Source organism: Coturnix japonica, unplaced genomic scaffold, assembly GCF_054131305.1.
Source record: "Coturnix japonica strain WE unplaced genomic scaffold, WE-NBRP24 Scf070, whole genome shotgun sequence".
Lineage (NCBI taxonomy): Eukaryota > Metazoa > Chordata > Aves > Galliformes > Phasianidae > Coturnix > Coturnix japonica.
Genome location: NW_028188973.1, coordinates 591,003 through 615,109, shown reverse-complemented (window position 1 = coordinate 615,109; position 24,107 = coordinate 591,003). Strand labels below are relative to the sequence as shown.

Sequence of the window (24,107 nt, the reverse complement as noted above, 5' to 3'; positions counted from 1 at the left end):
AAATAGGAATTGAAATGAAAGTGTAAAGGAAAGGAAAGTATACAGAAAAGGAAAGTATAAAGGAAAGGAAAGTATAAAGAAAAGGAAAGTATAAAGGAAGGGAAAGTATAAAAGAAAGGAAAGCAAAGGAAAGTATATTGGAAAGGATAAGAAAGTATAAATGAAAGGAATGGGTAAGTTTAAAAATAGGAATGGAAAGGAAAGTATAAGGGAATGGAAAGTATAAAGGAAGGGAAAGTATAAAAGAAAGGAAGCAAAGGTAAGTATAAAGGAAGGGAAAGGAAGGGAATAGAAAAGAAAGGAAAGGTAGATATAATGGAAAGGAAAGCAATGTACAAAGGAAAGTCAATGTATGTAGAATTGTAAGGATAGGGAAGTATATAAAAAAGGAAAGGAAAGGTTAATTTAAAAAAAAAAAAAGGAATGGAAAGGAAGGTCTAAGGGAAAATGTTACAGAACAGAAAGGGAATGTAGGTATAATGCAAAGGGAAGGGAATTATAAAAGAAGGGAATTTATAAAAGATAGGAAAGCAAAGGTAAGTATGAAAGGAAAGGAAAGTATAAATGAAAGGAAAGTCTAAGTTTAAAAATAGGAATTGAAATGAAAGTGTAAAGGAAAAGAAAGTATACAGAAAAGGAAAGGGAAAGTATAAAAGAAAGGAAAGCAAAGGTAAGTATATTGGAAAGGATAAGAAAGTATAAATGAAAGGAATGGGTAAGTTTAAAAATAGGAATGGAAAGGAAAGTATAAGGGAATGGAAAGTATAAAGGAAGGGAAAGTATAAAAGAAAGGAAGCAAAGGTAAGTATAAAGGAAGGGAAAGGAAGGGAATAGAAAAGAAAGGAAATGTAGATATAATGGAAAGGAAAGCAATGTACAAAGGAAAGTCAATGTATGTAGAATTGTAAGGATAGGGAAGTATATAAAAAGGGAAAGGAAAGGTTAATTTAAAAAAAAAAAGGAATGGAAAGGAAGGTCTAAAGGAAAATGTTACAGAACAGAAAGGGAATGTAGGTATAATGCAAAGGGAAGGGAATTATAAAAGAAGGGAATTTATAAAAGAAAGGAAAGCAAAGGTAAGTATGAAAGGAAAGTAAAGTATAAATGAAAGGAGAGGCTAAGTTTAAAAACAGGAATTGAAATGAAAGCGTAAAGGAAAGGAAAGTATAAAGAAAAGGAAAGTATAAAGGAAGGGAAATTATAAAAGAAAGGAAAGCAAAGGTAAGTATATTGGAAAGGATAAGAAAGTATAAATGAAAGGAATGGGTAAGTTTAAAAATAGGAATGGAAAGGAAAGTATAAGGGAATGGAAAGTATAAAGGAAGGGAAAGTATAAAAGAAAGGAAGCAAAGGTAAGTATAAAGGAAGGGAAAGGAAGGGAATAGAAAAGAAAGGAAAGGTACATATAAAGGAAAGGAAAGCAATGTATAAAGGAAAGTCAATGTATGTATAATTGTAAGGATATGGAAGTATATAAAAAGGGAAAGGAAAGGTTAATTTAAAAAAAAAATGGAATGGAAAGGAAGGTCTAAAGGAAAATGTTACAGAACAGAAAGGGAATGTAGGTATAATGCAAAGGGAAGGGAATTATAAAAGAAGGGAATTTATAAAAGATAGGAAAGCAAAGGTAAGTATGAAAGGAAAGGAAAGTATAAATGAAAGGAAAGGCTAAGTTTAAAAATAGGAATTGAAATGAAAGTGTAAAGGAAAAGAAAGTATACCGAAAAGGAAAGGGAAAGTATAAAAGAAAGGAAAGCAAAGGTAAGTATATTGGAAAGGATAAGAAAGTATAAATGAAAGGAATGGGTAAGTTTAAAAATAGGAATGGAAAGGAAAGTATAAGGGAATGGAAAGTATAAAGGAAGGGAAAGTATAAAAGAAAGGAAGCAAAGGTAAGTATAAAGGAAGGGAAAGCAAGGGAATAGAAAAGAAAGGAAATGTAGATATAATGGAAAGGAAAGCAATGTATAAATGAAAGTCAATGTATGTAGAATTGTAAGTATAGGGAAGTATATAAAAAAGGAAAGGAAAGTTTAATTTAAAAAAAAAAAAGGAATGGAAAGGAAGGTCTAAAGGAAAATGTTACAGAACAGAAAGGGAATGTAGGTATAATGCAAAGGGAAGGGAATTATAAAAGAAGGGAATTTATAAAGGAAAGGAAAGCAAAGGTAAGTATGAAAGGAAAGGAAAGTAAAGTATAAATGAAAGGAGAGGCTAAGTTTAAAAATAGGAATTGAAATGAAAGTGTAAAGGAAAGGAAAGTATACAGAAAAGGAAAGTATAAAGGAAAGGAAAGTATAAAGAAAAGGAAAGTATAAAGGAAGGGAAAGTATAAAAGAAAGGAAAGCAAAGGAAAGTATATTGGAAAGGATAAGAAAGTATAAATGAAAGGAATGGGTAAGTTTAAAAATAGGAATGGAAAGGAAAGTATAAGGGAATGGAAAGTATAAAGGAAGGGAAAGTATAAAAGAAAGGAAGCAAAGGTAAGTATAAAGGAAGGGAAAGGAAGGGAATAGAAAAGAAAGGAAAGGTAGATATAATGGAAAGGAAAGCAATGTACAAAGGAAAGTCAATGTATGTAGAATTGTAAGGATAGGGAAGTATATAAAAAAGGAAAGGAAAGGTTAATTTAAAAAAAAAAAAAGGAATGGAAAGGAAGGTCTAAGGGAAAATGTTACAGAACAGAAAGGGAATGTAGGTATAATGCAAAGGGAAGGGAATTATAAAGGAAGGGAATTTATAAAAGATAGGAAAGCAAAGGTAAGTATGAAAGGAAAGGAAAGTATAAATGAAAGGAAAGTCTAAGTTTAAAAATAGGAATTGAAATGAAAGTGTAAAGGAAAAGAAAGTATACAGAAAAGGAAAGGGAAAGTATAAAAGAAAGGAAAGCAAAGGTAAGTATATTGGAAAGGATAAGAAAGTATAAATGAAAGGAATGGGTAAGTTTAAAAATAGGAATGGAAAGGAAAGTATAAGGGAATGGAAAGTATAAAGGAAGGGAAAGTATAAAAGAAAGGAAGCAAAGGTAAGTATAAAGGAAGGGAAAGGAAGGGAATAGAAAAGAAAGGAAAGGTACATATAAAGGAAAGGAAAGCAATGTATAAAGGAAAGTCAATGTATGTAGAATTGTAAGGATAGGGAAGTATATAAAAAAGGAAAGGAAAGGTTAATTTAAAAAAAAAAAAGGAATGGAAAGGAAGGTCTAAGGGAAAATGTTACAGAACAGAAAGGGAATGTAGGTATAATGCAAAGGGAAGGGAATTATAAAAGAAGGGAATTTATAAAAGAAAGGAAAGCAAAGGTAAGTATGAAAGGAAAGGAAAGTATAAATGAAAGGAGAGGCTAAGTTTAAAAATAGGAATTGAAATGAAAGCGTAAAGGAAAGGAAAGTATAAAGAAAAGGAAAGTATAAAGGAAGGGAAAGTATAAAAGAAAGGAAAGCAAAGGTAAGTATATTGGAAAGGATAAGAAAGTATAAATGAAAGGAATGGGTAAGTTTAAAAATAGGAATGGAAAGGAAAGTATAAGGGAATGGAAAGTATAAAGGAAGGGAAAGTATAAAAGAAAGGAAGCAAAGGTAAGTATAAAGGAAGGGAAAGGAAGGGAATAGAAAAGAAAGGAAAGGTAGATATAATGGAAAGGAAAGCAATGTATAAAGGAAAGTCAATGTATGTAGAATTGTAAGGATAGGGAAGTATATAAAAAAGGAAAGGAAAGGTTAATTTAAAAAAAAAAAAGGAATGGAAAGGAAGGTCTAAAGGAAAATGTTACAGAACAGAAAGGGAATGTAGGTATAATGCAAAGGGAAGGGAATTATAAAAGAAGGGAATTTATAAAAGACAGGAAAGCAAAGGTAAGTATGAAAGGAAAGGAAAGTATAAATGAAGGAGAGGCTAAGTTTAAAAATAGGAATTGAAATGAAAGTGTAAAGGAAAGGAAAGTATACAGAAAAGGAAAGGGAAAGTATAAAAGAAAGGAAAGCAAAGGTAAGTATATTGGAAAGGATAAGAAAGTATAAATGAAAGGAATGGGTAAGTTTAAAAATAGGAATGGAAAGGAAAGTATAAGGGAATGGAAAGTATAAAGGAAGGGAAAGTATAAAAGAAAGGAAGCAAAGGTAAGTATAAAGGAAGGGAAAGGAAGGGAATAGAAAAGAAAGGAAAGGTAGATATAATGGAAAGGAAAGCAATGTATAAAGGAAAATCAATGTATGTAGAATTGTAAGTATAAGGAAGTATATAAAAATGAAAGGAAAGGTTAATTTAAAAAAAAAAAGGAATGGAAAGGAGGGTCTAAAGGAAAATGTTACAGAACAGAAAGGGAATGTAGGTATAATGCAAAGGGAAGGGAATTATAAAAGAAGGGAATTTATAAAAGAAAGGAAAGCAAAGGTAAGTATGAAAGGAAAAGAAAGGAAAGTATAAATGAAAGGAGAGGCTAAGTTTAAAAATAGGAATTGAAATGAAAGTGTAAAGGAAAGGAAAGTATACAGAAAAGGAAAGTATAAAGGAAAGGAAAGTATAAAGAAAAGGAAAGTATAAAGGAAGGGAAAGTATAAAAGAAAGCAAAGCAAAGGTAAGTATATTGGAAAGGATAGGAAAGTATAAATGAAAGGAATGGGTAAGTTTATAAATAGGATTGGAAAGGAAAGTATAAGGGAATGGAAAGTATAAAGGAAGGGAAAGTATAAAAGAAAGGAAGCAAAGGTAAGTATAAAGGAAGGGAAAGGAAGGGAATAGAAAAGAAAGGAAAGGTAGATATAATGGAAAGGAAAGCAATGTATAAAGGAAAATCAATGTATGTAGAATTGTAAGGATAGGGAAGTATATAAAAAAGGAAAGGAAAGGTTAATTTAAAAAAAAAAAAAGGAATGGAAAGGAAGGTCTAAGGGAAAATGTTACAGAACAGAAAGGGAATGTAGGTATAATGCAAAGGGAAGGGAATTATAAAAGAAGGGAATTTATAAAAGAAATGAAAGGAAAGGTAAGTATGAAAGGAAAGGAAAGGAAAGGAAAGTATAAATGAAAGGAGAGGCTAAGTTTAAAAATAGGAATTGAAATGAAAGTGTAAAGGAAAGGAAAGTATACAGAAAAGGAAAGTATAAAGGAAAGGAAAGTATAAAGAAAAGGAAAGTATAAAGGAAGGGAAAGTATAAAAGAAAGGAAAGCAAAGGTAAGTATATTGGAAAGGATAAGAAAGTATAAATGAAAGGAATCGGTAAGTTTAAAAATAGGAATGGAAAGGAAAGTATAAGGGAATGGAAAGTATAAAGGAAGGGAAAGTATAAAAGAAAGGAAGCAAAGGTAAGTATATTGGAAAGGATAAGAAAGTATAAATGAAAGGAATGGGTAAGTTTAAAAATAGGAATGGAAAGGAAAGTATAAGGGAATGGAAAGTATAAAGGAAGGGAAAGTATAAAAGAAAGGAAGCAAAGGTAAGTATAAAGGAAGGGAAAGGAAGGGAATAGAAAAGAAAGGAAAGGTACATATAAAGGAAAGGAAAGCAATGTATAAAGGAAAGTCAATGTATGTAGAATTGTAAGGATAGGGAAGTATATAAAAAAGGAAAGGAAAGGTTAATTTAAAAAAAAAAAAAGGAATGGAAAGGATAGTCTAAGGGAAAATGTTACAGAACAGAAAGGGAATGTAGGTATAATGCAAAGGGAAGGGAATTATAAAAGAAGGGAATTTATAAAAGAAAGGAAAGCAAAGGTAAGTATGAAAGGAAAGGAAAGTATAAATGAAAGGAGAGGCTAAGTTTAAAAATAGGAATTGAAATGAAAGTGTAAAGGAAAGGAAAGTATACAGAAAAGGAAAGTATAAAGGAAAGGAAAGTATAAAGAAAAGGAAAGTATAAAGGAAGGGAAAGTATAAAAGAAAGGAAAGCAAAGGTAAGTATATTGGAAAGGATAAGAAAGTATAAATGAAAGGAATGGGTAAGTTTAAAAATAGGAATGGAAAGGAAAGTATAAGGGAATGGAAAGTATAAAGGAAGGGAAAGTATAAAAGAAAGGAAGCAAAGGTAAGTATAAAGGAAGGGAAAGGAAGGGAATAGAAAAGAAAGGAAAGGTACATATAAAGGAAAGGAAAGCAATGTATAAAGGAAAGTCAATGTATGTAGAATTGTAAGGATAGGCAAGTATATAAAAAAGGAAAGGAAAGGTTAATTTAAAAAAAAAAAAAAAGGAATGGAAATGAAGGTCTAAGGGAAAATGTTACAGAACAGAAAGGGAATGTAGGTATAATGCAAAGGGAAGGGAATTATAAAAGAAGGGAATTTATAAAAGATAGGAAAGCAAAGGTAAGTATGAAAGGAAAGTCTAAGTTTAAAAATAGGAATTGAAATGAAAGTGTAAAGGAAAGGAAAGTATACAGAAAAGGAAAGTATAAAGGAAAGTATAAAGAAAAGGAAAGTATAAAGGAAGGGAAAGTATAAAAGAAAGGAAAGCAAAGGTAAGTATATTGGAAAGGATAAGAAAGTATAAATGAAAGGAATGGGTAAGTTTAAAAATAGGAATGGAAAGGAAAGTATAAGGGAATGGAAAGTATAAAGGAAGGGAAAGTATAAAAGAAAGGAAGCAAAGGTAAGTATAAAGGAAGGGAAAGGAAGGGAATAGAAAAGAAAGGAAAGGTAGATATAATGGAAAGGAAAGCAATGTATAAAGGAAAGTCAATGTATGTATAATTGTAAGGATAGGGAAGTATATAAAAAGGGAAAGGAAAGGTTAATTTAAAAAAAAAAAGGAATGGAAAGGAAGGTCTAAAGGAAAATGTTACAGAACAGAAAGGGAATGTAGGTATAATGCAAAGGGAAGGGAATTATAAAAGAAGGGAATTTATAAAAGAAAGGAAAGCAAAGGTAAGTATGAAAGGAAAGGAAAGTATAAATGAAAGGAGAGGCTAAGTTTAAAAATAGGAATTGAAATGAAAGCGTAAAGGAAAGGAAAGTATAAAGAAAAGGAAAGTATAAAGGAAGGGAATGTATAAAAGAAAGGAAAGCAAAGGTAAGTATATTGGAAAGGATAAGAAAGTATAAATGAAAGGAATGGGTAAGTTTAAAAATAGGAATGGAAAGGAAAGTATAAGGGAATGGAAAGTATAAAGGAAGGGAAAGTATAAAAGAAAGGAAGCAAAGGTAAGTATAAAGGAAGGGAAAGGAAGGGAATAGAAAAGAAAGGAAAGGTACATATAAAGGAAAGGAAAGCAATGTATAAAGGAAAGTCAATGTATGTAGAATTGTAAGGATAGGGAAGTATATAAAAAAGGAAAGGAAAGGTTAATTTAAAAAAAAAAAAAGGAATGGAAAGGAAGGTCTAAGGGAAAATGTTACAGAACAGAAAGGGAATGTAGGTATAATGCAAAGGGAAGGGAATTATAAAAGAAGGGAATTTATAAAAGAAAGGAAAGCAAAGGTAAGTATGAAAGGAAAGGAAAGTATAAATGAAGGAGAGGCTAAGTTTAAAAATAGGAATTGAAATGAAAGTGTAAAGGAAAGGAAAGTATACAGAAAAGGAAAGTATAAAGGAAAGGAAAGTATAAAGAAAAGGAAAGTATAAAGGAAGGGAAAGTATAAAAGAAAGGAAAGCAAAGGTAAGTATATTGGAAAGGATAAGAAAGTATAAATGAAAGGAATGGGTAAGTTTAAAAATAGGAATGGAAAGGAAAGTATAAGGGAATGGAAAGTATAAAGGAAGGGAAAGTATAAAAGAAAGGAAGCAAAGGTAAGTATAAAGGAAGGGAAAGGAAGGGAATAGAAAAGAAAGGAAAGGTAGATATAATGGAAAGGAAAGCAATGTATAAAGGAAAGTCAATGTATGTATAATTGTAAGGATAGGGAAGTATATAAAAAGGGAAAGGAAAGGTTAATTTAAAAAAAAAAAGGAATGGAAAGGAAGGTCTAAAGGAAAATGTTACAGAACAGAAAGGGAATGTAGGTATAATGCAAAGGGAAGGGAATTATAAAAGAAGGGAATTTATAAAAGAAAGGAAAGCAAAGGTAAGTATGAAAGGAAAGGAAAGTATAAATGAAAGGAGAGGCTAAGTTTAAAAATAGGAATTGAAATGAAAGCGTAAAGGAAAGGAAAGTATAAAGAAAAGGAAAGTATAAAGGAGGGGAAAGTATAAAAGAAAGGAAAGCAAAGGTAAGTATATTGGAAAGGATAAGAAAGTATAAATGAAAGGAATGGGTAAGTTTAAAAATAGGAATGGAAAGGAAAGTATAAGGGAATGGAAAGTATAAAGGAAGGGAAAGTATAAAAGAAAGGAAGCAAAGGTAAGTATAAAGGAAGGGAAAGGAAGGGAATAGAAAAGAAAGGAAAGGTAGATATAATGGAAAGGAAAGCAATGTATAAAGGAAAGTCAATGTATGTAGAATTGTAAGGATAGGGAAGTATATAAAAAAGGAAAGGAAAGGTTAATTTAAAAAAAAAAAAGGAATGGAAAGGAAGGTCTAAAGGAAAATGTTACAGAACAGAAAGGGAATGTAGGTATAATGCAAAGGGAATAGAATTATAAAAGAAGGGAATTTATAAAAGACAGGAAAGCAAAGGTAAGTATGAAAGGAAAGGAAAGTATAAATGAAGGAGAGGCTAAGTTTAAAAATAGGAATTGAAATGAAAGTGTAAAGGAAAGGAAAGTATACAGAAAAGGAAAGGGAAAGTATAAAAGAAAGGAAAGCAAAGGTAAGTATATTGGAAAGGATAAGAAAGTATAAATGAAAGGAATGGGTAAGTTTAAAAATAGGAATGGAAAGGAAAGTATAAGGGAATGGAAAGTATAAAGGAAGGGAAAGTATAAAAGAAAGGAAGCAAAGGTAAGTATAAAGGAAGGGAAAGGAAGGGAATAGAAAAGAAAGGAAAGGTAGATATAATGGAAAGGAAAGCAATGTATAAGGGAAAGTCAATGTATGTAGAATTGTATGGATAGGGAAGTATATAAATAAGGAAAGGCAAGGTTAATTAAAAAAAAAAAAAGGAATGGAAAGGAAGGTCTAAAGGAAAATGCTACAGAACAGAAAGGGAATGTAAGTATAATGAAAAGGGAAGGGAATTATAAAAGAAAGGAATTTATAAAAGAAAGGAAAGCAAAGGTAAGTATGAAAGGAAAGGAAAGTATAAATGAAAGGAAAGTCTAAGTTTAAAAATAGGAATTGAAATGAAAGTGTAAAGGAAAGGGGAAAGTATACAGAAAAGGAAAGTATAAAGGAAAGGAAAGTATAAAGAAAAGGAAAGTATATAGGAAGGGAACATACAAAAGAAAGGAAAGGAAAAGAAAGGTAAGTATATTGGAAAGGGTAAGAAAGTATAAATGAAAGGAATGGGTAAGTTTAAAAATAGGAATGGAAAGGAAAGTATAAGGGAATGGAAAGTATAAAGGAAGGGAAAGTATAAAAGAAAGGAAGCAAAGGTAAGTATAAAGGAAGGGAAAGGAAGGGAATAGAAAAGAAAGGAAAGGTAGATATAATGGAAAGGAAAGCAAAGTATAATGGAAAGTCAAGGTATGTAGTATTGTAAGGATAGGGAAGTATATAAGAAAGGAAAGGAAAGGTCAATTTTAAAAAAAAAAAAAAAAGGTATGGAAAGGAAGGTCTAAAGGAAAATGTTACAGAACAGAAAGGGAATGTAGGTATAATGCAAAGGAAAGGGAATTATAAAAGAAGGGAATTTATAAAAGAAAGTAAAGCAAAGGTAAATATGAAAGGAAAGGAAAGGAAAGTATAAATGAAAGGAGAGGCTAAGTTTAAAAATAGGAATTGAAATGAAAGTGTAAAGGAAAGGAAAGTATACAGAAAAGGAAAGGGAAAGTATAAAAGAAAGGAAAGCAAAGGTGAGTATATTGGAAATGATAAGAAAGTATAAATGAAAGGAATGGGTAAGTTAAAAAATAGGAATGGAAAGGAAAGTATAAGGGAATGGAAAGTATAAAGGAAGGGAAAGTATAAAAGAAAGGAAGCAAAGGTAAGTATAAAGGAAGGGAAAGGAAGGGAATAGAAAAGAAAGGAAAGGTAGATATAATGGAAAGGAAAGCAATGTATAAAGGAAAGTCAATGTTTGTAGAGTTGTAAGGAAAGGGAAGTATATAAAAAAGGAAAGGCAAGGTTAATTTAAAAAATAAAAAAAGGAATGGAAAGGAAGGTCTAAAGGAAAATGTTACAGAACAGAAAGGGAAGGATGGTATAATGCAAAGGTAAGGGAATTATAAAAGAAGGGAATTTATAAAAGAAAGGAAAACAAAGGTAAGTATGAAAGGAAAGGAAAGGAAAGTATAAATGAAAAGAGAGGCTAAGATTAAAAGTAGGAAGTGAAATGAAACTGTAAAGGAAAGGAAAGTATACAGAAAAGGAAAGGATAAAGGAAAGGAAAGTATAAAGAAAAGGACAGTACAAAGAAAGGGAAAGTATAAAAGAAAGGAAAGCAAAGGTAAGTATATTGGAAAGGATAAGAAAGTATAAATGAAAGGAATGGGTAAGTTTAAAAATAGGAATGGAAAGGAAAGTATAAAGGAAATGGAAAGTATAAAGGAAGGGAAAGTATAAAAGAAAGGAAGCAAAGGTAAGTATATTGGAAAGGATAAGAAAGTATAAATGAAAGGAATGGGTAAGTTTAAAAATAGGAATGGAAAGGAAAGTATAAGGGAATGGAAAGTATAAAGGAAGGGAAAGTATAAAAGAAAGGAAGCAAAGGTAAGTATAAAGGAAGGGAAAGGAAGGGAATAGACAAGAAAGGAAAGGTAGATATAATGGAAAGGAAAGCAATGTATAAAGGAAAGTCAATGTATGTATAATTGTAAGGATAGGGAAGTATATAAAAAGGGAAAGGAAAGGTTAATTTAAAAAAAAACACGAATGGAAAGGAATGTCTAAAGGAAAATGCTACAGAACAGAAAGGGAATGTAAGTATAATGAAAAGGGAAGGGAATTATAAAAGAAAGGAATTTATAAAAGAAAGGAAAGCAAAGGTAAGTATGAAAGAAAAGGAAAGTATAAATGAAAGGAGAGGCTAAGTTTAAAAATAGGAATTGAAATGAAAGTGTAAAGGAAAGGGGAAAGTATATAGAAAAGGAAAGTATAAAGGAAAGGAAAGTATAAAGAAAAGGAAAGTATATAGGAAGGGAAAGTACAAAAGAAAGGAAAGGAAAGGTAAGTATATTGGAAAGGGTAAGAAAGTATAAATGAAAGGAATGGGTAAGTTTAAAAATAGGAATGGAAAGGAAAGTATAAGGGAATGGAAAGTATAAAGGAAGGGAAAGTATAAAAGAAAGGAAGCAAAGGTAAGTATAAAGGAAGGGAAAGGAAGGGAATAGAAAAGAAAGGAAAGGTAGATATAATGGAAAGGAAAGCAAAGTATAATGGAAAGTCAAGGTATGTAGAATTGTAAGGATAGGGAAATATATAAGATAGGAAAAGAAAGGTTAATCTAAAAAAAAAAAAAAGATATGGAAAGGAAGGTCTAAAGGAAAATGTTACAGAACAGAAAGGGAATGTAGGTATAATGCAAAGGAAAGGGAATTATAAAGGAAGGGAATTTATAAAAGAAAGTAAAGCAACGGTAAATATTAAAGGAAAGGAAAGGAAAGTATAAATGAAAAGAGAGGCTAAGTTTAAAAATAGGTATTGAAATGAAAGTGTAAAGGAAAGGAAAGTACACAGAAAAGGAATGTATAAAGGAAAGGAAAGTATAAAGAAAAGGAAAGTATATAGGAAGGGAAAGTATAAAAGAAAGGAAAGCAAAGGTAAGTATATTGTAAAGGATAAGAAAGTATAAATGAAAGGAATGGGTAAGTTTAAAAATAGGAATGGAAATTAAAGTATAAGGGAATGGAAAGTATAAAGGAAGGGAAAGTATAAAAGAAAGGAAGCAAAGGTAAGTATAAAGGAAGGGAAAGGAAGGGAATAGAAAAGAAAGGAAAGGTAGATATAATGGAAAGGAAAGCAATGTATAAGGGAAAGTCAATGTATGCAGAATTGTAAGGATAGGGAACTATATAAGAATGGAAAGGCAAGGTTAATATTAAAAAAAAAAAGGAATGGAAAGAAAGATCTAAAGCTAAATGTTACAGAACAGAAAGGGAAGGTAGGTATAATGCAAAGGGAAGGGAATTATAAATGAAGGGAATTTATAATAGAAAGGAAAGCAAAGGTAAGTATGAAAGGAAAGGAAAGTATAAACGAAGGGAGAGGCTAAGTATAAAAATAGGAATTGAAATGAAAGTGTAAAGAAAAGGAAAGTATACAGATCAGGAAAGTATAAAGGAATGAAAAGTATAAAGATAAGGAAAGTATAAAGGAAGGGAAAGTATAAAGAAAGGAAAGCAAAGGTAAGTATATTGGAAAGGATAAGAAAGTATGAATGAAAGGAATGGGTAAGTTTAAAAATAGGAATGGAAAGGAAAGTATAAGGGAATGGAAGTATAAAGGAAGGGAAAGTATAAAAGAAAGGAAGCAAAGGTAAGTATAAAGGAAGGGAAAGGAAGGGAATAGAAAAGAAAGGAAAGGTTGATATAATGGAAAGGAAAGCAATGTATAAGGGAAAGTCAATGTATGTAGAATTGTAAGGAAAGGGAAGTATATAAAAAAGGAAAGGCAAGGTTAATTTAAAAAAAGAAAAAAGATATGGAAAGGAAGGTCTAAAGGAAAATGTTACAGAACAGAAAGGGAATGTAGGTATAATGCAAAGGGAAAGTAATTATTAAAGAAGGGAATTTATAAAAGAAAGGAAAGCAAAGGTAAGTATGAAAGGAAAGGAAAGGAAAGGAAAGTATAAATGAAAGGAGAGGCTAAGTTTAAAAATAGGAATTGAAATGAAAGTGTAAAGGAAAGGAAAGTATACAGAAATGGAAAGGGAAAATATAAAAGAAAGGAAAGCAAAGGTGAGTATATTGGAAATGATAAGAAAGTGTAAATGAAAGGAATGGGTAAGTTTAAAAATAGGAATGGAAAGGAAAGTATAAAGGAATAGAAAGTATAAAGGAAGGGAAAGTATAAAAGAAAGGAAGCAAAGGTAAGTATAAAAGAAGGGAAAGGAAGGGAATAGAAAAGAAAGGAAAGGTAGATATAATGGAAAGGAAAGCAAAGTATAAAGGAAAGTCAATGTATGTAGAATTGTAAGGAAAGGGAAGTATATAAAAAAGAAAAGGCAAGGTTAATTTAAAAAATAAAAAAAGGAATGGAAAGGAAGGTCTAAAGGAAAATGTTACAGAACAGAAAGGGAAGGATGGTATAATGCAAAGGGAAGGGAATTATAAAAGAAGGGAATTTATAAAAGAAAGGAAAGCAAAGGTAAGTATGAAAGGAAAGGAAAAGAAAGTATAAATGAAAAGAGAGGCTAAGTTTAAAAATAGGAATTGAAATGAAAGTGTAAAGGAAAGGAAAGTATAAAGAAAAGGAAAGTATAAAGGAAAGGAAAGTATAAAGAAAAGGAAAGTATAAAGGAAGGGAAAGTATAAAAGAAAGGAAAGCAAAGGTTAAGTATATTGGAAAGAATAAGAAAGTATAAATGAAAGGAATGGATAAGTTTAAAAATAGGAATGGAAAGGAAAGTATAAGGGAATGGAAAGTATAAAGGAAGGGAAAGTATAAAAGAAAGGAAGCAAAGGTAAGTATAAAGGAAGGGAAAGGAAGGGAATAGAAAAGAAAGGAAAAGTAGATATAATGGAAAGGAAAGCAAAGTATAATGGAAAGTCAATGTATGTTGAATTGTAAGGATAGGGAAGTATATAAAATAGGAAAGGAAAGGTTAATTTAAAAAAAAAAAAACAGGTATGGAAAGGAAAGTCTAAAGGAAAATGTTACAGAACAGAAAGGGAATGTAGGTATAATGCAAAGGGAAGGGAATTATAAAAGAAGGGAATTTATAAAAGAAAGGAAAGCAAAGGTAAGTATGAAAGGAAAGGAAAGGAAAGTATAAATGAAAAGAGAGGCTAAGTTTAAAAATAGGAATTGAAATGAAAGTGTAAAGGAAAGGGGAAAGTATACAGAAAAGGAAAGTATAAAGGAAAGGAAAGTATTAAGAAAAGGAAAGTATATAGGAAGGGAAAGTATAAAAGAAAGGAAAGCAAAGGTAAGTATATTGGAAAGGATAAGAAAGTATAAATGAAAGGAATCGGTAAGTTTAAAAATAGGAATGGAAAGGAAAGTATAAGGGAATGGAAAGCATAAAGGAAGGGAAAGTATAAAAGAAAGGAAGTAAAGGTAAGCATAAAGGAAGGGAAAGGAAGGGAATAGAAAAGAAAGGAAAGGTAGATATAATAGAAAGGAAAGCAATGTATAAGGGAAAGTCAATGTATGTAGAATTGTAAGCATAGGGAACTATATAAGAATGGAAAGGCAAGGTTAATTTAAAAAAAAAAAGGTATGGAAAGGAAGGTCTAAAGGAAAATGTTACAGAACAGAAAGGGAAGGTAGGTATAATGCAAAGGGAAGGGAATTATAAATGAAGGGAATTTATAATAGAAAGGAAAGAAAAGATAAGTATGAAAGGAAAGGAAAGTATAAATGAAGGGAGATGCTAAGTTTAAAAATAGGAATTGAAATGAAAGTGTAAAGGAAAGGAAAGTATACAGATCAGGAAAGTATAAAGGAATGAAAAGTATAAAGATAAGGAAAGTATAAAGGAAGGGAAAGTATAAAAGAAAGGAAAGCAAAGGTAAGTATATTGGAAAGGATAAGAAAGTATAAATGAAAGGAATGGGTATGTTTAAAAATAGGAATGGAAGGGAAAGTATAAGGGAATGGAAAGTATAAAGGAAGGGAAAGTATAAAAGAAAGGAAGCAAAGGTAAGTATAAAGGAAGGGAAAGGAAGGGAATAGAAAAGAAAGGAAAGGTAGATATAATGGAAAGGAAAGCAATGTATAAGGGAAAGTCAATGTATGTAGAATTGTAAGGATAGGGAACTATATAAGAATGGAAAGGCAAGGTTTATTTAAAAAAAAAAAAGGAATGGAAAGGAAGGTCTAAAGGAAAATGTTACAGAACAGAAAGGGAAGGTAGGTATAATGCAAAGGGAAGGGAATTATAATTGAAGGGAATTTATAATAGAAAGGAAAGCAAAGGTAAGTATGAAAGGAAAGGAAAGTATAAATGACAGGAGATGCTAAGTTTAAAAATAGGAATTGAAATGAAAGTGTAAAGGAAAGGAAAGTATACAGAAAAGGAAAGTATAAAGGAAAGGAAAGTATAAAGAAAAGGAAAGTATATAGGAAGGGAAAGTATAAAAGAAAGGAAAGCAAAGGTAAGTATAAAGGAAGGGAAAGGAAGAAAATAGAAAAGAATGGAAAGGTAGATATAATAGAAAGGAAAGCAATGTATAAGGGAAAGTCAATGTATGTAGAATTGTAAGGATAGGGAACTATATAAGAATGGAAAGGCAAGGTTAATATTAAAAAGAAAAAGGAATGGAAAGAAAGATCTAAAGCTAAATGTTACAGAACAGAAAGGGAAGGTAGGTATAATGCAAAGGGAAGGGAATTATAAATGAAGGGAATTTATAATAGAAAGGAAAGCAAAGGTAAGTATGAAAGGAAAGGAAAGTATAAATGAAAAGAGAGGCTAAGTTTAAAAATAGGAATTGAAATGAAAGTGTAAATAAAAGGAAAGTATACAGATCAGGAAAGTATAAAGGAATGAAAAGTATAAAGATAAGGAAAGTATAAAGGAAAGGAAAGTATAAAGAAAGGAAAGCAAAGGTAAGTATATTGGAAAGGATAAGAAAGTATGAATGAAAGGAATGGGTAAGTTTAAAAATAGGAATGGAAAGGAAAGTATAAGGGAATGGAAGTATAAAGGAAGGGAAAGTATAAAAGAAAGGAAGCAAAGGTAAGTATAAAGGAAGGGAAAGGAAGGGAATAGAAAAGAAAGGAAAGGTTGATATAATGGAAAGGAAAGCAATGTATAAGGGAAAGTCAATGTATGTAGAATTGTAAGGAAAGGGAAGTATATAAAAAAGGAAAGGCAAGGTTAATTTTAAAAAAAAAAAATGATATGGAAAGGAAGGTCTAAAGGAAAATGTTACAGAACAGAAAGGGAATGTAGGTATAATGCAAAGGGAAGGGAATTATTAAAGAAGGGAATTTATAAAAGAAAGGAAAGCAAAGGTAAGTATGAAAGGAAAGGAAAGGAAAGTATAAATGAAAGGAGAGGCTAAGTTTAAAAATAGGAATTGAAATGAAAGTGTAAAGGAAAGGAAAGTATACAGAAAAGGAAAGTATAAAGGAAAGGAAAGTATAAAGAAAAGGAAAGTATATAGGAAGGGAAAGTATAAAAGAAAGGAAAGCAAAGGTAAGTATATTGGAAAGGATAAGAAAGTATAAATGAAAGGAATGGGTAAGTTTAAAAATAGGAATGGAAAGGAAAGTATAAGGGAACGGAAAGTAGAAAGGAATGGAAAGTATAAAAGAAAGGAAGCAAAGGTAAGTATAAAGGAAGGGAAAGGAAGGGAATAGAAAAGAAATAAAAGGTAGATATAATGGAAAGGAAAGCAAAGTATAATGGAAAGTCAATGTATGTTGAATTGTAAGGATAGGGAAGTATATAAAAAAGGAAAGGAAAGGTTAATTTAAAAAAAAAAAAAAAAGGAATGGAAAGGAAGGTCTAAAGGAAAATGTTACAGAACAGAAAGGGAAGGTAGTTATAATGCAAAGGGAAGGGAATTATAAAAGAAGGGAATTTATAAAAGAAAGGAAAGCAAAGGTAAGTATGAAAGGAAAGGAAAGTATAAATGAAAGGAAAGGCTAAGTTTAAAAATAGGAATTGAAATGAAAGTGTATAGGAAAAGAAAGTATACAGAAAGGGAAATGGAAAGTATAAAAGAAAGGAAAGCAAGGGTAAGTATATTGGAAAGGATAAGAAAGTATAAATGAAAGGAATGGGTAAGTTTAAAAATAGGAATGGAAAGGAAAGTATAAGGGAATGGAAAGTATAAAGGAAGGGAAAGTATAAAAGAAAGGAAGCAAAGGTAAGTATAAAGGAAGGGAAAGGAAGGGAATAGAAAAGAAAGGAAAGGTAGATATAATGGAAAGGAAAGCAATGTATAAGGGAAAGTCAATGTATGTAGAATTGTAAGGATAGGGAAGTATATAAAAAAGGAAAGGCAAGGTTAATTAAAAAAAAAAAAAGGAATGGAAAGGAAGGTCTAAAGGAAAATGCTATAGAACAGAAAGGGAATGTAAGTATAATGAAAAGGGAAGGGAATTATAAAAGAAAGGAATTTATAAAAGAAAGGAAAGCAAAGGTAAATATGAAAGGAAAGGAAAGTATAAATGAAAGGAGAGGCTAAGTTTAAAAATAGGAATTGAAATGAAAGTGTAAAGGAAAGCGGAAAGTATACAGAAAAGGAAAGTATAACGGAAAGGAAAGTATAAAAGAAAGGAAAGCAAAGGTAAGTATATTGGAAAGGATAAGAAAGTATAAATGAAAGGAATGGGTAAGTTTAAAAATAGGAATGGAAAGGAAAGTATAAGGGAATGGAAAGTATAAAGGAAGGGAAAGTATAAAAGAAAGGAAGCAAAGGTAAGTATAAAGGAAGGGAAAGGAAGGGAATAGAAAAGAAAGGAAAGGTAGATATAATGGAAAGAAAAGCAAAGTATAATGGAAAGTCAATGTATGTAGAATTGTAAGGATAGGGAAGTATATAAAAAAGGAAAGGAAAGGTTAATTTTAAAAAAAAAAAAGTATGGAAAGGAAGGTCTAAATGAAAATGTTACAGAACAGAAAGGGAATGTAGGTATAATGCAAACGGAAGGGAATTATTAAAGAAGGGAATTTATAAAAGAAAGGAAAGCAAAGGTAAATATGAAAGGAAAGGAAAGTATAAATGAAAGGAAAGGCTAAGTTTAAAAATAGGAATTGAAATGAAAGTGTAAAGGAAAAGAAAGTATACAGAAAGGGAAAGGGAAAGTATAAAAGAAAGGAAAGCAAGGATAAGTATATTGGAAAGGCTAAGAAAGTATAAATGAAAGGAATGGGTAAGTTTAAAAATAGGAATGGAAAGGAAAGTATAAGGGAATGGAAAGTATAAAGGAAGGGAAAATATAAAAGAAAGGAAGCAAAGGTAAGTATAAAGGAAGGGAAAGGAAGGGAATAGAAAAGAAAGGAAAGGTAGATATAATGGAAAGGAAAGCAAAGTATAATGGAAAGTCAATGTATGTAGAATTGTAAGGATAGGGAAGTATATAAAAAAGGAAAGGCAATGTTAATTTAAAAAAAAAAAGGAATGGAAAGGAAGGTCTAAAGGAAAATGTTACAGAACAGAAAGGGAATGTAGGTATAATGCAAAGGGAAGGGAATTATTAAAGAAGGGAATTTATAAAAGAAAGGAAAGCAAAGGTAAATATGAAAGGAAAGGAAAGTATAAATGAAAGGAAAGGCTAAGTTTAAAAATAGGAATTGAAATGAAAGTGTAAAGGAAAAGAAAGTATACAGAAAGGGAAAGGGAAAGTATAAAAGAAAGGAAAGCAAGGGTAAGTATATTGGAAAGGCTAAGAAAGTATAAATGAAAGGAATGGGTAAGTTTAAAAATAGGAATGGAAAGGAAAGTATAAGGGAATGGAAAGTATAAAGGAAGGGAAAGTTTAAAAGAAAGGAAGCAAAGGTAAGTATAAAGGATGGGAAAGGAAAGGAATAGAAAAGAAAGGAAAGGTAGATATAATGGAAAGGAAAGCAATGTATAAGGGAAAGTCAATGTATGTAGAATTGTAAGGATAGGGAAGTATATAAAAAATGAAAGGCAAGGTTAATTAAAATAAAAAAAAAGGAATGGAAAGGAAGGTCTAAAGGAAAATGCTACAGAACAGAAAGGGAATGTAGGTATAATGAAAAGGGAAGGGAATTATAAAAGAAAAGAATTTATAAAGAAAGGAAAGCAAAGGTAAGTATGAAAGGAAAGGAAGGGAAAGTATAAATGAAAGGAGAGGCTAAGTTTAAAAATAGGAATTGAAATGAAAGTGTAAAGGAAAGGAAAGTAAACTGAAAATGAAAGGGAAAGTATAAAAGAAAGGAAAGCAAAGGTAAGTATGAAACGACAGGAAAGTATAAACGAAGGGAGAGGCTAAGTTTAAAAATAGGAATGGAAATGAAAGTGTAAAGGAAAGGGGAAAGTATACAGAACAGGAAAGTATAAAGGAAAGGAAAGTATAAAGAAAAGGAAAGTATAAAGAAAAGTAAAGTATAAAGGAAGGGAAAGTATAAAAGAAAGGAAAGCAAAGGTAAGTATACCGGAAAGGATAAGAAAGTATAAATGAAAGGAATGGGTAAGTTTAAAAATAGGAATGGAAATGAAAGTATAAGGGAATGGAAAGTATAAAGGAAGGGAAAGTATAAAAGAAAGGAAGCAAAGGTAAGTATAAAGGAAGGGAAAGGAAGGGAATAGAAAAGAAAGGAAAGGTAGATATAATGGAAAGGAAAGCAAAGTATAAAGGAAAGTCAATGTATGTAGAATTGTAAGGATAGGGAAGTATATAAGAAAGGAAAGGCAAGGTTAATTTAAAAAAAAAAAAAGGAATGGAAAGAAAGGTCTAAAGGAAATGTTACAGAACAGAAAGGGAAGGTAGGTATAATGCAAAGGGAAGGGAATTATAAATGAAGGGAATTTATAATAGAAAGGAAAGCAAAGGTAATTATGAAAGGAAAGGAAAGTATAAATGAAGGGAGAGGCTAAGTTTAAAAATAGGAATTGAAATGAAAGTGTAAAGGAAAGGAAAGTATACAGAACAGGGAAGTATAAAGGAAAGGAAAGTATAAAAAAAAGGGAAGTATAAACGAAGGGAAAGTATAAAAGAAAGGAAAGCAAAGGTAAGTATATTGGAAAGGATAAGAAAGTATAAATGAAAGGAATGGGTAAGTTTAAAAATAGGAATGGAAAGGAAAGTATAAGGGAATGGAAAGTATAAAGGAAGGGAAAGTATAAAAGAAAGGAAGCAAAGGTAAGTATAAAGGAAGGGAAAGGAAGGGAATAGAAAAGAAAGGAAAGGTAGATATAATGGAAAGGAAAGCAATGTATAATGGAAAGTCAATGTATGTAGAATTTTAAGGATAGGGAAGTATATAAAAAAGGAAAGGAAAGGTTAATTTAAAAAAAAAAAAAAAGGAATGGAAAGGAAGGTCTAAAGGAAAATGTTAAAGAACAAAAAGGGAATGTAGGTATAATGCAAAGGGAAGGGAATTATTAAAGAAGGGAATTTATAAAAAAAAGGAAAGCAAAGGTAAGTATGAAAGGAAAGGAAGGTATAAATGAAAGGAGAGGCTAAGTTTAAAAATAGGAATTGAAATGAAATTATTAGGGAATGGAAAGTATAAAGGAAGGGAAAGTATAAAAGAAAGGAAGCATAGGTATGTATAAAGGAAGGGAAAGGAAGGGAATAGAAAAGAAAGGAAAGGTAGATATAATGGAAAGGAAAGCAATGTATAAGGGAAAGTCAATGTATGTAGAATTGTAAGGATAGGGAAGTATATAAAAAAGGAAAGGCAAGGTTAATTAAAATTAAAAAAAAGGAATGGAAAGGAAGGTCTAAAGGAAAATGCTGCAGAACAGAAAGGGAATGTAGGTATAATGAAAAGGGAAGGGAATTATAAAAGAAGGGAATTTATAAAAGAAAGGAAAGCAAAGGTAAATATGAAAGGAAAGGAAAGTATAAATGAAAGGAGAGGCTAAGTTTAAAAATAGGAATGGAAATGAAAGTGTAAAGGAAAGCGGAAAGTATACAGAAAAGGAAAGTATAACGGAAAGGAAAGTATAAAAGAAAGGAAAGCAAAGGTAAGTATATTGGAAAGGATAAGAAAGTATAAATGAAAGGAATGGGTAAGTTTAAAAATAGGAATGGAAATGAAAGTATAAGGGAATGGAAAGTATAAAGGAAGGGAAAGTATAAAAGAAAGGAAGCAAAGGTAAGTATAAAGAATGGAAAGGAAGGGAATAGAAAAGAAAGGAAAGGTAGATATAATGGAAAGGAAAGCAATGTATAAGTCAATGTATGTAGAATTGTAAGGATAGGGAAGTATATAAAAAAGGAAAGGCAATGTTAATTTAAAAAAAAAAAAGGAATGGAAAGGAAGGTCTAAAGGAAAATGTTACAGAACAGAAAGGGAATGTAGGTATAATGCAAAGGGAAGGGAATTATTAAAGAAGGGAATTTATAAAAGAAAGGAAAGCAAAGGTAAATATGAAAGGAAAGGAAAGTATAAATGAAAGGAAAGGCTAAGTTTAAAAATAGGAATTGAAATGAAAGTGTAAAGGAAAAGAAAGTATACAGAAAGGGAAAGGGAAAGTATAAAAGAAAGGAAAGCAATGGTAAGTATATTGGAAAGGCTAAGAAAGTATAAATGAAAGGAATGGGTAAGTTTAAAAATAGGAATGGAAAGGAAAGTATAAGGGAATGGAAAGTATAAAGGAAGGGAAAGTTTAAAAGAAAGGAAGCAAAGGTAAGTATAAAGGATGGGAAAGGAAAGGAATAGAAAAGAAAGGAAAGGTAGATATAATGGAAAGGAAAGCAATGTATAAGGGAAAGTCAATGTATGTAGAATTGTAAGGATAGGGAAGTATATAAAAAATGAAAGGCAAGGTTAATTAAAATAAAAAAAAAGGAATGGAAAGGAAGGTCTAAAGGAAAATGCTACAGAACAGAAAGGGAATGTAGGTATAATGAAAAGGGAAGGGAATTATAAAAGAAAAGAATTTATAAAGAAAGGAAAGCAAAGGTAAGTATGAAAGGAAAGGAAGGGAAAGTATAAATGAAAGGAGAGGCTAAGTTTAAAAATAGGAATTGAAATGAAAGTGTAAAGGAAAGGAAAGTAAACTGAAAATGAAAGGGAAAGTATAAAAGAAAGGAAAGCAAAGGTAAGTATGAAACGACAGGAAAGTATAAACGAAGGGAGAGGCTAAGTTTAAAAATAGGAATGGAAATGAAAGTGTAAAGGAAAGGGGAAAGTATACAGAACAGGAAAGTATAAAGGAAAGGAAAGTATAAAGAAAAGGAAAGTATAAAGAAAAGTAAAGTATAAAGGAAGGGAAAGTATAAAAGAAAGGAAAGCAAAGGTAAGTATACCGGAAAGGATAAGAAAGTATAAATGAAAGGAATGGGTAAGTTTAAAAATAGGAATGGAAATGAAAGTATAAGGGAATGGAAAGTATAAAGGAAGGGAAAGTATAAAAGAAAGGAAGCAAAGGTAAGTATAAAGGAAGGGAAAGGAAGGGAATAGAAAAGAAAGGAAAGGTAGATATAATGGAAAGGAAAGCAAAGTATAAAGGAAAGTCAATGTATGTAGAATTGTAAGGATAGGGAAGTATATAAGAAAGGAAAGGCAAGGTTAATTTAAAAAAAAAAAAAGGAATGGAAAGAAAGGTCTAAAGGAAATGTTACAGAACAGAAAGGGAAGGTAGGTATAATGCAAAGGGAAGGGAATTATAAATGAAGGGAATTTATAATAGAAAGGAAAGCAAAGGTAATTATGAAAGGAAAGGAAAGTATAAATGAAGGGAGAGGCTAAGTTTAAAAATAGGAATTGAAATGAAAGTGTAAAGGAAAGGAAAGTATACAGAACAGGGAAGTATAAAGGAAAGGAAAGTATAAAAAAAAGGGAAGTATAAACGAAGGGAAAGTATAAAAGAAAGGAAAGCAAAGGTAAGTATATTGGAAAGGATAAGAAAGTATAAATGAAAGGAATGGGTAAGTTTAAAAATAGGAATGGAAAGGAAAGTATAAGGGAATGGAAAGTATAAAGGAAGGGAAAGTATAAAAGAAAGGAAGCAAAGGTAAGTATAAAGGAAGGGAAAGGAAGGGAATAGAAAAGAAAGGAAAGGTAGATATAATGGAAAGGAAAGCAATGTATAAGGGAAAGTCAATGTATGTAGAATTGTAAGGATAGGGAAGTATATAAAAAAGGAAAGGCAAGGTTAATTAAAAAAAAAAAAAGGAATGGAAAGGAAGGTCTAAAGGAAAATGCTACAGAACAGAAAGGGAATGTAAGTATAATGAAAAGGGAAGGGAATTATAAAAGAAAGGAATTTATAAAAGAAAGGAAAGCAAAGGTAAATATGAAAGGAAAGGAAAGTATAAATGAAAGGAGAGGCTAAGTTTAAAAATAGGAATTGAAATGAAAGTGTAAAGGAAAGCGGAAAGTATACAGAAAAGGAAAGTATAACGGAAAGGAAAGTATAAAAGAAAGGAAAGCAAAGGTAAGTATATTGGAAAGGATAAGAAAGTATAAATGAAAGGAATGGGTAAGTTTAAAAATAGGAATGGAAAGGAAAGTATAAGGGAATGGAAAGTATAAAGGAAGGGAAAGTATAAAAGAAAGGAAGCAAAGGTAAGTATAAAGGAAGGGAAAGGAAGGGAATAGAAAAGAAAGGAAAGGTAGATATAATGGAAAGGAAAGCAAAGTATAATGGAAAGTCAATGTATGTAGAATTGTAAGGATAGGGAAGTATATAAAAAAGGAAAGGAAAGGTTAATTTTAAAAAAAAAAAGGTATGGAAAGGAAGGTCTAAATGAAAATGTTACAGAACAGAAAGGGAATGTAGGTATAATGCAAACGGAAGGGAATTATTAAAGAAGGGAATTTATAAAAGAAAGGAAAGCAAAGGTAAATATGAAAGGAAAGGAAAGTATAAATGAAAGGAAAGGCTAAGTTTAAAAATAGGAATTGAAATGAAAGTGTAAAGGAAAAGAAAGTATACAGAAAGGGAAAGGGAAAGTATAAAAGAAAGGAAAGCAAGGATAAGTATATTGGAAAGGCTAAGAAAGTATAAATGAAAGGAATGGGTAAGTTTAAAAATAGGAATGGAAAGGAAAGTATAAGGGAATGGAAAGTATAAAGGAAGGGAAAGTATAAAAGAAAGGAAGCAAAGGTAAGTATAAAGGAAGGGAAAGGAAGGGAATAGAAAAGAAAGGAAAGGTAGATATAATGGAAAGGAAAGCAAAGTATAATGGAAAGTCAATGTATGTAGAATTGTAAGGATAGGGAAGTATATAAAAAAGGAAAGGAAAGGTTAATTTTAAAAAAAAAAAGGTATGGAAAGGAAGGTCTAAAGGAAAATGTTACAGAACAGAAAGGGAATGTAGGTATAATGCAAAGGGAAGGGAATTATTAAAGAAGGGAATTTATAAAAGAAAGGAAAGCA

General features: G+C 30.7%; 2 long non-coding RNA genes across 2 annotated transcripts in view; both read left to right on the top strand.

Moving 5' to 3' along the window:
* Window positions 1–24,107, top strand: part of LOC146751646 (uncharacterized) — a 47,186-nt gene that overhangs the window by 14,743 nt on the left and 8,336 nt on the right. The gene's annotated exons all lie outside the window — the stretch shown is intronic.
* LOC146751647 (uncharacterized) lies at window positions 5,979–16,359 on the top strand. Its single transcript, XR_014941321.1, has 2 exons — window positions 5,979–15,227; window positions 15,682–16,359. It is a non-coding gene; the product is annotated as an uncharacterized LOC146751647 (long non-coding RNA).